The sequence below is a fragment of the Paramacrobiotus metropolitanus genome, unplaced genomic scaffold, assembly GCF_019649055.1.
Source record: "Paramacrobiotus metropolitanus isolate TYO unplaced genomic scaffold, Prichtersi_v1.0 Parri_scaffold0000025, whole genome shotgun sequence".
NCBI lineage: Eukaryota > Metazoa > Tardigrada > Eutardigrada > Parachela > Macrobiotidae > Paramacrobiotus > Paramacrobiotus metropolitanus.
This window is the reverse complement of record NW_026570245.1, coordinates 657857-670671: the sequence shown is the minus strand read 5'-3', so window position 1 is coordinate 670671 and position 12815 is coordinate 657857. Positions and strand designations below refer to the sequence as shown.

General features: G+C 45.4%; 1 long non-coding RNA gene across 2 annotated transcripts in view; it reads left to right on the top strand.

Annotated features, from left to right (window-relative positions):
- Nucleotides 1–615: 615 nt before the first annotated feature.
- LOC129587562 (uncharacterized) overlaps nucleotides 616–12815 on the top strand; it is a 27078-nt gene continuing 14878 nt past the window's right edge. For both annotated transcript variants that reach the window (XR_008690379.1, XR_008690380.1), the window contains exon 1: nucleotides 616–1421. This is a non-coding gene — a long non-coding RNA (uncharacterized LOC129587562). The remainder of the gene's footprint in view (nucleotides 1422–12815) is intronic.

Here is a 12815-nt window from a genome sequence, read left to right as displayed (position 1 = left end):
TGGTAAGTTTTGAAGTGGTGGATTTTCAGCTTTTCCTATTGGCTTTCTATGTTAAAGTTTTTTGAAGGTTTCCTTCACACCTTTGTTTTTCTCTAAAAACTGACTTGTGATGGCAAATCTACACACCAAGGGCTATCGATTGATACGTAGAGATGGAATTTTGATTTAGTGGATCGGGCTGACGACCTCGGCAGAGTGGGAATTTCGATAAGGGAATTTCGTTGCTACCACACTGCATCTGCTATGTTATTTTCTGTTCTGCCCATTGAAAACAAACTTTTCCAAAATTAGCCGTTACAGACACTTTCAGTCTTCAACCCTAATAAGAGCTGCGCTCCTGAGAGAGACTCCGTCAGGATAGTCAGGCTATAGACGCCTTCGTACTATCGGGAGTGTACGCGTGAGCCAGCACTCTATCGTCAGGCAGTACTATTGCGTAGAGCCATTTCCCACTGTTATACGGCATTGCGAGCCATAGCACGGCAGCGTATGTGCTTGTACGAGTTTACTCGTGCAATGCACTACGCACAACTCGTACGTCAGCCATTCTCACTTTCAGGCATAGTACTTGGCAGCATAGCCAGTACAGACTGCTCATTCAGTCTGCACAGCCAACCGTGTTGCGATGACTCCCAAACCGTCACATATCACCGATGCTTATCATCGCAAGTGCTATAAAAATGGCAAGCGGTCTGAATCAGACCCGTTCTTGTGTGATAACCGTTCGCTGTTTAGCTCTGCATCCCTGCCCAATTCGCCTTTTTGAACCGATAGGTCCTGATCACCTGGTCACCTCTCTACTTCCTATCAAAAGACACAGGAGAGGGCAGAGTTGGTCAGACTGGTCGAAATGCATATGGTCTAAGTTGCCACATGAATGGGACAGTCTACTTTCCTTTCTTTTACTGCCTTTTATGTATGTGATGGTGCTGATTATATGTGATTTCGTTTCGCAAGGATCTGGTAAAAAGAAGGCCAGAGATGCTTTTTCATATCACGCGGCAGCGGTTGCGATGTAACGGTCGTTCTGTGATATGTAACTTTTAAAGATCGCCGCAACACGGTTATAATGTGATTTCATGCCAGCCAGATCTCCCTGTGTCATAGCATTGTGTGATTGATGATATATATTTTTGGGGATTTGTATGGTGCTGCCCACCGTGCTGGGAAGAGTAAATACGGATATTTACGTCTTCCCGTTTTCTCCTGTATTTCCGGTATAGATAGAGGTAGTAGGCCTCACGTAGATCACGGCCTACATTGCATGGTAGCAGAGCGTGACGTTTTACGGAAGATCAGCGCGTGGAGTCCGTCCCTCCGGATTCTACACGTCATCGCAGACGTCCGTCATCCCTGGTGCGCGAAAGATCGCTAAAACTGGTCACCAGGTTCAGCGAGGAGCAGCTCAGGATCGTGAAGAAGTAAGAACCTAAAAGGCAAACCAACATCTTCTCTTTCCTTCTAATTTTGCCATCAGTACAACAGGGTTCACCTGTGTACTGTCTGGTAACTTTTTCCTCCAGCCAGATAAACCACATTTAATTCGTGTAAGCCAGTATACACAGCCACGTGTCAGTCCTCCCCTTATTTTTGCACGAACTTTCATCAGTAAAACCAGATAAACTCAGTACAATTCAGCGTACAATTCAGTGTATTTCTGCCTGTCAAGTACACTGATTACCAGCCAGCCAAATCGAGAGTCGTGTGCAAAAACACGATTCCTGCAGCCAGTAAATTTAGCACACTTTCTGTTGCAAAATAAGCCAGTTTCTACCAACCAAATCTCTGTGCGATTATTCGAAAGGTTACCATCTTTCGAATATTTGCACACGCACCGCATAACCAGCCAGACCATCAACCCGGATACGCCGATCAGTGGTGAAGATTTTCATCGCTGATAACGCAGCCAGCAAGCCAGCTTTTGTTCTCGGCTCGCTTGAGAACAATAGCCACTGACAGCCAGTGCACTCAGAGACGCAGCGTAGAGAGAAAATTTTCGAACTCGCGTTTGAAAACATCTTTTTACGCAATAGCCAGACAGCACCCAGGCAAGCAAAACCGTGCATTTTTTAAACGCTGTTGATTTTGATTAACTGTATTTGAATTTGCAGCCATTTCAGAATCACCGTTTAATTTTCGTCTTAATCAGCCAGATATCCGACAGTTCAATCCTGATTATTATAGTATTGTAGCTATAACGCCAGTAAAAATGAATTTCTTTTTCCGCAAATCAGTAACACCAGGAAAGACAGTTCGAACTCCAGATCCCATTGACAATGAAGGTGTGTCAAGTGAGCCAGAAATACCGGCACAAAAACGTGTGTCAAGGTCAAAGGCACAAAAACTGAAGGCAAGTAAGCATAACGTCCCATACCACACGCTCGAAAGTGTAAGCCAGCAACAAGTATTCGCTAGAAGCACCAAGGTAGCGCGTTCCCCGGGACGTGCCGCTGATCGTGTGAACCAGCAGCCACTTCTAACTTCCAGGCAGATGATGCTGACTCCATTCTGGGAGATCAGCATCATGACCATGAAATCAGCGATATGTCACAGTCAGACGAAGAACAGGACAAGCCAGAAGGAAACCCTCCAGCACAACCAAACAATCATCAGTCTCCCCCATCAACTGATCAGGCAGAATTTCACACCCCACCAGAGCCAGAACAAGACCCACACCCACAGCAGGAGGTTGACCGACTGCGTGAGTTATGGGCCAAAGCCAAAATTGAATCGTTCAAGGATAAAGGGCATTTAAACTCTGCAGCAGCCAAAATCGAAGAACTAGCCAGACTCGTAAAACGTCATGAAGAAGTCATCAACTTCCAGAAAATGCACATCGATAGTAAAGCCAGCACTACTCAGACCAATGCCGATATCGAAAAGGCACTCCAGGAGTCTTACCAGGAAAGGCAGCAAATACAGGAAAGGGCTGAGTATGCCCATCAGCAGGTGCGAGAGGAAGCACAAAAACGTATACAGGCAGAAACACAAAAGGCAGAAGTCCTCCAGGAAGAACTGAATCATTACCGAGATCGGTATAATCATTACAAAGGTTTATGTGGGGAACTTGAGGCATGCTTGATCGAGGAACCTCTCACTGCTCAGCCGGCCGCTCCCCCACCAACCACCCGTAAGCAGAAACAACAGTCACGTCGGGATGAGTCACCGGAAGTGGTCGAGCTCCCTCGGGATGCCACCACTACCCGGCGCCCTTCTCGACGCCGTAAGCCAGAACACCGTGATCATGTCCAGTTCGGAGATACAGAGCCGGAAGAAAATGCAGGCATATCCCAATCAGCTCCAAGTGTGGCAACCCCACAACTGGATGTAGGCAGCCTTATTGGAAAGGTATTAGAGGCACATACACTGGGTCTTGCTCAGTTGTTACCCAAAGTAGCCAGTTCAAATAGCCAAAACTCATTTGTCCCTAAATACAAAGGCAGTAAGGACAGTGTTGAGGGATTCCTCAACATGTTCGAACTCGCCAAAGAGGCAGGAAACTGGGATGACAAGGATACACTGAATCGGTTCGCTGGTGCTCTCCAGGATGAGGCAGCGACATGGTTCAGTGGCATCATGGCATCATCAACACCTTTAGCCACTTATACCGAAGCCAGGAAGAAATTGTTGGAACGCTTCGGCGATCCCGACAAGAAATTTCACGCCCTCCAGGAACTCATGACAAGGAAGTATGACCCAGCAACTGAAAGTAGTGAGAAGTACTTTCAGTCGATGGCGTCATTATCAGATCAAAGTGGCCAGAACGAACCCGAATATCTTGTCTCGTGCTTGTTAAGGGGACTGCAAACAGCCCCTGAACTGCACAAGAACCTTGCAGTTATGAAGCCAAAAACACCCATGGAGTTTCTCCAAAACAGCAGGTATCTCAAGTCGTTGCAACTTGACGATTTGGATACCCAAATTAAAGGCAGCACCGCAAAAGTGTCGTACGTCCAGGCAGTAAAACCGCAGGCACAGCGAGACAGCAATCGCGGTCGCAGCCCTGGTCGTCAGCCGACGTCCAGTGGTATTGGCAACCGCCCAGCCAGAAACAAATCTCCACAGCGCAATACCGAAGGCAGTGATGCACCACGAGAAGGCATCGACTACTGTAAGTGGTGCTGCATTGAAGGGCATAATTCAGAGGCATGCACACAAGCAGGAAAGGCACCGGAAGACAACCCTGTGTATCAGAAGTACCATTGGCCAGACGGAACACGCAGATCTTGCAAAGAATGGGAAGATGCCAAGGCACGTCGTGAACGACGACACTCTCAGAGCCCACCCAGAGAAAATGACAGGCCTAATAATCAGAACAGCAGAAGCCAAAACAACACAGGCAATGGTCAACGTGTAGGTGGTCTGGCCCGGCCAGTTCGCCGCCCTGGATCGCCGGCACGCCCATTACAGTCCAATCGTTTCAGTGAGCTATCAGAAGCCAGTGACGATTCAGATCAGGAAACACAGCTTGGAAATGTCAGTGACAGTGAGGCAGATGATGATTTAAAAGAGTAAGGACAGCAGCAACCGTCACTGCTGTCCCCCGTCCCAAGAAACCGCCGGATAAGCCAGTCACTACAAAACCTGGAAAGCGTAAGCCATCCACAAAACCAGTGATAAGTAGCCATGTTTGTCATTCGGTTACTGTGGAACCACAGCCAGTAAACGTAAACCAGCTCCTTTCTCACGTCAGATTGGAGATCATTCCAGAACTATCAGCAGTAAATCCAGAACAGCCAAAACCAAAAGCCAGCGTAAACCTTCGCGGTTCTACCGTGAACGATTTCCAGTGTGGCGTCGATACAAATCCAGTTGTACATCATTGTCGTATAGGCAGCAACGATGAGCCAGGAAAAGCACCGACGTTAACTGTTAAAGTTACGATCGGTTCAGCCATTGTACACGCACTGGTCGATACCGGGGCGGAAACGTCTCTGGTGTCTGATCAGCTGTGTCGCCAGCACAACCTCCATCAGAAACCATTATCAAAACCAATGCATATCAGAGGCACAGGAGGAATTTGTAATTTCTCCGTCACACATTACGCCAGTGTTCCCATACAGATCAACGGCAACGTAGTGCTTCACAGCATATACGTTAAGCCGCCCTGCAGAGACAGTGTGCACCTTCTTATAGGCCAGGATTTCCTAGAAAATGCCGTGATGGTGGCTGACTGTGGTAAAGTCACTCACCTTCGGCCAGAAAATAAACGCGCGCGCCCTAAGCCCATAAATCCGTCCAACCCAGCCGCATTTGCTGCGTTGGAAATAAATCAGTCCAATCCAGCTATATCTGCTGCATTGGAAATAAATCAGTCCAGTCCGGCCATATTTGCCGCACCGGAAATAAAGCCATCTAGGAATCCCCCAGTGACGTCTTACTCCATACCAGTGGCAACTGCGTTGCCACTGGATACAAATCAAAAAGGGGAAGGCTCACTACAAAATCCCGTGCACACTATCAGCAGCGATAAGCCAGAAGACTACAAGGCAGTTCCAAAGCCAAGATTCTCAAAACTAATAAGTCAGAAATCTCTAAGCCAGAAAATAAATCAGAACAAAGCCAGCACGACAAGCAAGTAGACCTTTGGTTGCGTTACCAAGTCTACATAAGGCAGATGAAAGAGTTGACACTCTATAAACAGGAAAACAGTAAGCTTTACGAAGGCATTTTGTCCAGTTTAAGCCAGCACAAACTTAAAGGCATAAAATCGTCACGTGGAAAACGGATCATCCACTATCGGCAGCACAAATTTCATGACGATATTGTATTTGAATACAATCTCATGGAGAAGGAACGCAGAACCATCAGCAAAGCATTCAGTGCTAACGATATGCAGAAGCCAGATTTCCTCAGAACTCCCATTACAGTTATTTATAAGTGGCCATATCAGAAATTTATCAGTTTTGATCCAGCCATTTTTGGTTCATTTAATTATGAGCCAATTAATCAGGCTAATGCCAGCAGACCACCAATGCGAGTCAAGAAGCATGTGTTATTTGATGAAAATCTTTTACACATTCGCTTCTTCGACAAGCACAAGCCAGTCCCACTAAAGCCAATTAAAAATCTCCAACCAGTGAAAGGAATATTACCGTTGAAAAAACTGTATCAGAGTAAGCCAGATAAACGCTAAGTTGAACAGCCAGTTACATACAGCCAGATACTTGAAACCTTTGTCCATCAGCCACAAGAGACAATAGTCTATAAGCCGGTTGTCGACAATCCTGCTTTTTACTATTGTCCCCTTGTGCCAGAAAAATACCCAGAACATTTTCCTGATTTATTCCCAGCTCAACAGCCAGTTGTTATTAAGCCAGATACTAGAGCAGAAATTGAATCAAAACGAACTAAGCCAAGTACTATAAATCTGAAGGAACTCTTGGAAAAATGTAAGAAACCATGTCTTACGCATACAGTCAGCTTTTGATAATTCCTCAGTAAAACAGCCAGATCCTACAACAACCGGTAGTTGCTCAACAACGACTGGTTGAAGTTGAATCACAACAAAAGCCAGTCCAAATCAGCATAATGGATGAGCCAATAATTGTCACCTGCGACCAGCCATGTTTACAGCCAGAAACTACATCGCACAGTACATCGCATGGTAGCTCGCGTGACGTAGCCAGCAAACCACTATCAGAACCACAAATCGCTGAAGTGCTTAATGGCACTGACCAGCCGCAGGCAGATATAACTCCAGAGGTTGAGCCAGCAATCGTATCTCCAGATATCTTGGACAACGATGTCTTAGAAAAGGCAGAAGCTAAATTCAGAATCAGAATGCGGAAAGTGTACGCCAGTGAGAATTTTATCATTGATCCAGGATATAACTGGGTATCAGCCAAAGCACACGATAAGGCACGTATCACCGACGATGAACTGTACATGTTCTCGCCAAATCCAGCCCTATATTCCGCAGCTAAGCTACTCCCCATCCAGGGATTAGTGAATCCAAAATCAAGCCAGTTCGATACGTATGTGGTCAACTTCTCTAACCAGAGGCGTCTGATCAAAAAAGGCACTTGGATAGGCATACTGGAAGAATATGAAGAAGTTGATTCAGTTGCCCATCTCTTCAGTACAAAAATCAGTGACCGAACGCCAGAAGAACAAGCAGAAATAAAGGAACAGATAAGTCAGCTAAACTTCAACCCAGATTTGAAGCCAGAGGAAAAACAGGCATTCATCGATTTGCTTATGGAGTTCGGGGATTTATTCCCAACTTCCATGCATCTCTATGGTGTAAAGCCAGAAACAGTATCACACGTCATCGAGACCGGTGACGCAAAGCCAGTTAAAAGTCAGCCACACCGAACGTCGTGGCGAGGCAGGCAGTTAATCGCAGAGCATATAAAGGATATGCTCGAGAAAGGCATTATCAGACCCAGCAAAAGCAGCTGGTCTTTTCCAGTTGTCCTAGCCAGCAAAAAGAATCCAGACGGCAGCATTGGTACCAGGTTTTGTGTCAACTATATCAAGTTGAACAACCTGACCAAGAAAAACAATTATCCCTTGCCAAACGCAGACGAACTTCTTGATGCAGTATCAGAGAACAAGTGCTACTTCACGTTCGACTGTTCGTCTGGGTTTTGGCAGATCCCCATGCATCCCGATTCAGTTGAAAAAACGGCATTCACAACCCAGGATGGATTGTACGAGTTCGTGCGAATGCCTTTCGGCGTTTGCAACGGGCCCGCTACCTTCCAGGCAGCCATGGACAAAACGTTAGCCAGAGTACGTCATCTGGGTATATTCGCGTACCTAGACGACATCATTGTGGCAGCAAAAACCTTCGCAGAAGCATTGATGAAAGTCAGAGCACTGTTCGAGTGTCTCCGGGAAACTGAATCCACTTTGAAGCCATCAAAATGTCACATTGCTAAGCCAGAACTCCATTTCCTTGGTCATATTGTTAGTAAAAAAGGCATAACCACAGATCCAGGCAAAATCACAGCTATCCACAACTATCCTCAGCCAACTAACGAGAGAGAGATGCGCTCCTTTCTCGGTTTAGCCAACTACTACCGGAAGTTTGTGAAGGGATACGCTTCCCTTACACAACACCTGTATAATCTTTTGTCGAAAGACAAGGATGTAGCTAGAGATTGGAAGTCAGAACATACCGCAGAATTTGAAGCCATTAAACAGGCACTCACAACCACTCCAGTGTTAGCCAGATTCGACCCAGCAAAACAGGCAGTCATCGAATGCGATGCATCCACAGTAGGCATTGGAGCCGTCCTGCAACACGATGGACATCCAGTCGCATATGCCAGTCGCTTACTGACAGATGCAAAGACCAGATACGCAATTACCGAACTTGAGTGTTTGGCAGTGGTTTATGCGATCTCAAAATTCCGGCATTTCATCGAATTCGGTGAATTCACAGTTCGCACAGACCACCAGGCATTAGCAAACCTTATTCGTTCAGCCAGTAACCGACAAGGCATGAATCCACGCCTAACTCGTTGGGCATTACAACTAGGCAGTTACCACATCAATATCGAATACAAGCCAGGGCGTTTCTGCCACAACGCAGATGCGCTCAGCCGACACCCAGTCGATTTAGCGATACCAGAAGAGGAGTGGGATGACCACTTCAGCACGCCAGTTGTACGAATGGTTACAGTCGGTCATGCCACCGATTACCAGGAAGCCACCAGTGTTGGGTTAGTACGTGTTACTGATCCACAGTACGCCACTGGTATGAGGCAGAAGAATAATGCCACTGGTATGGAAAGTACCATTGGTATAGACAGTGAAACAGACGTTGATATCAGCACTACGACCGTATCAGAGCCAGTCAGACTCACAATACTCAGCCAGTTAAAACTGCAAAGCCAGTAGCTGAAGAGGACGAAGAAGGAAACTTCAACTTCCTCCGCAGCGAACAACTCAATGATCCAGCTTTAGAGAAAATCATTCTATATCTGGAAGATAAGTCAGAAAGCCAGGATCTCCAAACCACTTATCGCCAGTTCGAATTACATCATGGTGTCTTGTACCGTCGCAGTGAGAAGGACGATCGTCTCAACCGGCGATTTGTCGTTCTCAGGCACTGGAGAGTTGACATCATGCGCGCAACGCATGATTCTCCAGCAGGCGGTCATTTAGGCATTCAGAAAACCAGCCATGTCATTTCAGCCAGATATTTTTGGGAAAATATGATCAGTGACAATCATCAGTACATTAAACAGTGTAAAAAATGCGTGTCCATTCATTTACTTCTTATTCTTACTTCTTAGATTCTTAGGTTTTCTTAGGTTTCAAAGGTTTTTCTTAGGTTTTCTTAGGTTTTTCTTAATGCTCGTTGCTTGAGAACCTTGGCTAGCCTTACAATAGACTACAGGTGAGCTGAAAATCGAACGCGATAACCAACCGTCCAAACCTATGATAGCCGAAATGAATGTTAGCCGAAATGAATGGCAGCCAAAATGAATGGTGGCCGAAATGATAGGGTGCCCAAAAATGCCAGTTTCGAAAAGTGCCACGCAAGGCACTGCCAGGGAAACTTCAGCAAGTCAAAACCGGAGAGCCATTTTTCCGTATTCAGGTGGATCTCAAAGGTCCCCTGAAAGTCAGCAAAAAAGGCAACAACACCATCGCAGTTGCGATTGATCAGCTTACCAAGTTCGTTACTGCCAAAGCCATTCCCGATCAAAAGGCAGAAACAGTCGCAGATTTTCTCTTGCATGATGTGATATTGCCGTATGGCGCACCTTTTATCATTAACACCGATAGAGGCAGTCATTTCCTAAGTAATCTTATTAACGCCATAACAAAACACCTGAAAATTAAACACCATTTTGGTACGGCATACCACCCACAAGGCAGAGGACTTGTTGAAAGACAGATGCAGTGGATAGGCGACGGTCTATCCATGCTTGCAGGCAGAGCAAATGAGAAGCGTTGGGATGAATTTCTCCCGTTTCTCGTTGCAGCGTACAATCGTACTGTTCAGAAAACCATCAGCCATTCACCCTTTTACATGCTGTACGCCAGAGAACAGTCACTACCAGGTGACACCATCACTCAGACCAACTTGCCAGATGATTAAGACAGCATCGACGACTACTTGGAGAAACCCAAGTACCGTTTGAATTTTGCCCATGATGTAGCCAGAGCATTTATCGACGAGGATTTCCAGAAAAAAGCAGAAATTTACAATCAGAACAAAGGAATGCCAGATTTTACAGTAGGCAGTTTAGTAAACCTCAGGCAGGAGCAGAAGAAAGGCGAATGTAAGGACCTTCGTTTTAAATACGACGGCCCTTTCGAAGTCATCAAATTCCCATCAGAAAACGAAGTAGCCATTATTCGCAGAGACTATCCGTATGATTCAGATGTCGTCGCTATCGATCGTCTGAAGTCGTACACGCCAGAAAATCCAGAGTTCAGTAAGCCAATTAAAACCAAAATTATCCTCAGTGACATCGATAACGCAAAACATCTAAAGGCATCCAAAACAAACCGCGATAAAAATAAACAGCCAATTTCACCCAATAAGCCGTCAACTGGACTGTTAAAAGTCAAGTTGAAGGTTCCAAAGAAGCCTGATGAAAACGCCAGTCCAACTGCTTCATCTGGAGATAACACTGCAGATCAGTTAGCCAGTGATTCCAGTACTGATTCAGGACTCACAGCCCAAACCAGTACCAGCTCCGAAGCCAAATCAACTTGTGGAGATTCTTCTCCACAGCCAGCACTGAAACCAAGAAAATCTTCGAATCAAAAACCGAAGAAAGCCAGTCCTGAAACAGATTCGTCAGAATCGTCTAGCGATTCTGATGGAACTTGGACAATTACCGCCAACAGCAAAGGCAAAGTCAAAATCAAACGGCATCGTCAGACGCCGAATGATCTTTTGACTCAACCACTTGATTCAGAAACCGATGCAGAAGACGCAGATCTCATTGAGAAGCTCACTCGTCCAAAGCGTCGTAAACCACGTTTTCCTCAAGCCAGTTAATCAGTTACCGACCTAATCAGAACTCCATAGACTGCATTGAACCGCGGAAAATAACACATTGCATGATAGCTATGCAGTCTAGCCAGTCCACTCATGTAAAAAGCCAGCTCTAATTAATTCCCGCATTTTAGGGAATTTTAAATTTGTGTTTGCTAGCCAGATCAACAGTCACTGTTTTGCGCAGCCCATGTATGCAGAAAAATAAACTATGATTACGTTTCACCGTAGTCATTAAAACGAGATATTGTTAATTCGGTATTTCAGCCAGTTCTACTAACCGTTTAGCCAGTCATCCAATTTGTTTTTAATTCGCTATTAATTTAGTGAATTATTTACAAATTCAGCCATTTTTCTTTCAGCGATCACAACTTGCCAGTCCCATTACATTTGTGCATCCTTCAGACCATCGCAATACATTGCATTTGTAATGTAATGTAATACATTGCATGGTAGCCAGTTCAACTTCTCATCACAACCAGTTCTACAGTTTGCGATTAAGAAGTGAATTTAGTACCGGCAACGAATTGAGGGATTCGCGGCAGGCACTTGTCACTTCTTCAGGCAGTAACTAAAATCAGCCAAACTATCACTGGAAACCTTGTGAGCAGATACGGCTCACAAGGATGGATTCTCCATGAGCAGATACGGCTCATGTGAGTGGATGGACCATGGAAAGGATGAATTGGATTCCTCTATGGGACACCGGTATTTTTGTTTTTTTTAATTGTCATAATTCCTGTTTTTGGTAATTTAATTTAATTTCTTTTTATCTCGATGGAATTTTCTTTTTATTAATTTTAAGGCAATAAGCCAAATTTTCCAGCCCTTATGGCCACGTGTGTACTTTCCCTGTTTTCATTGTAAAACACAGGAAGCCATTCTTATAATCATAAACTAACCATACAAAACTTCTTCTTGTGTAAGCCAATCGTACTTCAATCAGTTCTACCAGTTATTATCAGTCTTTACCGTTTCTCCATGGTAAATTTCGAGCCAAAACTACTCCTAACAAAGGCAAACCAGAAGGCAAGATACGCGCTCAATTCTCAAGCGGTGGTGAACGGTCGAAAAGTGGTTAAGCTGAGAATTAAGTTTGAACTCAGTACCACGAGTTTGCGAGTGACAGGAGTTGCGAGGAAACGTGAGTGACTCGAGAGTGTCAGACAGCCCTACAGCCAGTGTGTTGATTTCGTTATGGCATTTACTGCACTGAGCAGCGCTATGGCGGAATAGCATACGAAAAAATACTCTCAGACCTATGACAGACACTCTTGGGAAGCAATATCGGCATCTCGTACTCTTGTGTTTCTCGTTATATTCGTGCAATGCCGTGGGATTCGCGAACCTCGTGAGACCTCGGCACCCCACCCAGTGGCATAAGAGAGACTCCGTCAGGATAGTCAGGCTATAGACGCCTTCGTACTATCGGGAGTGTACGCGTGAGCCAGCACTCTATCGTCAGGCAGTACTATTGCGTAGAGCCATTTCCCACTGTTATACGGCATTGCGAGCCATAGCACGGCAGCGTATGTGCTTGTAAGAGTTTACTCGTGCAATGCACTACGCACAACTCGTACGTCAGCCATTCTCACTTTCAGGCATAGTACTTGGCAGCATAGCCAGTACAGACTGCTCATTCAGTCTGCACAGCCAGTCGGATATTATGTGATTTCATGCCAGCCAGATCTCCCTGTGTCATAGCATTGTGTGATTGATGATATATATTTTTGGTGATTTTTATGGTGCTGGGAAGAGTAAATACGGATATTTACGTCTTCCCGTTTTCTCCTGTATTTCCGGTATAGATAGAGGTAGTAGGCCTGACGTAGATCACGGCCTACAT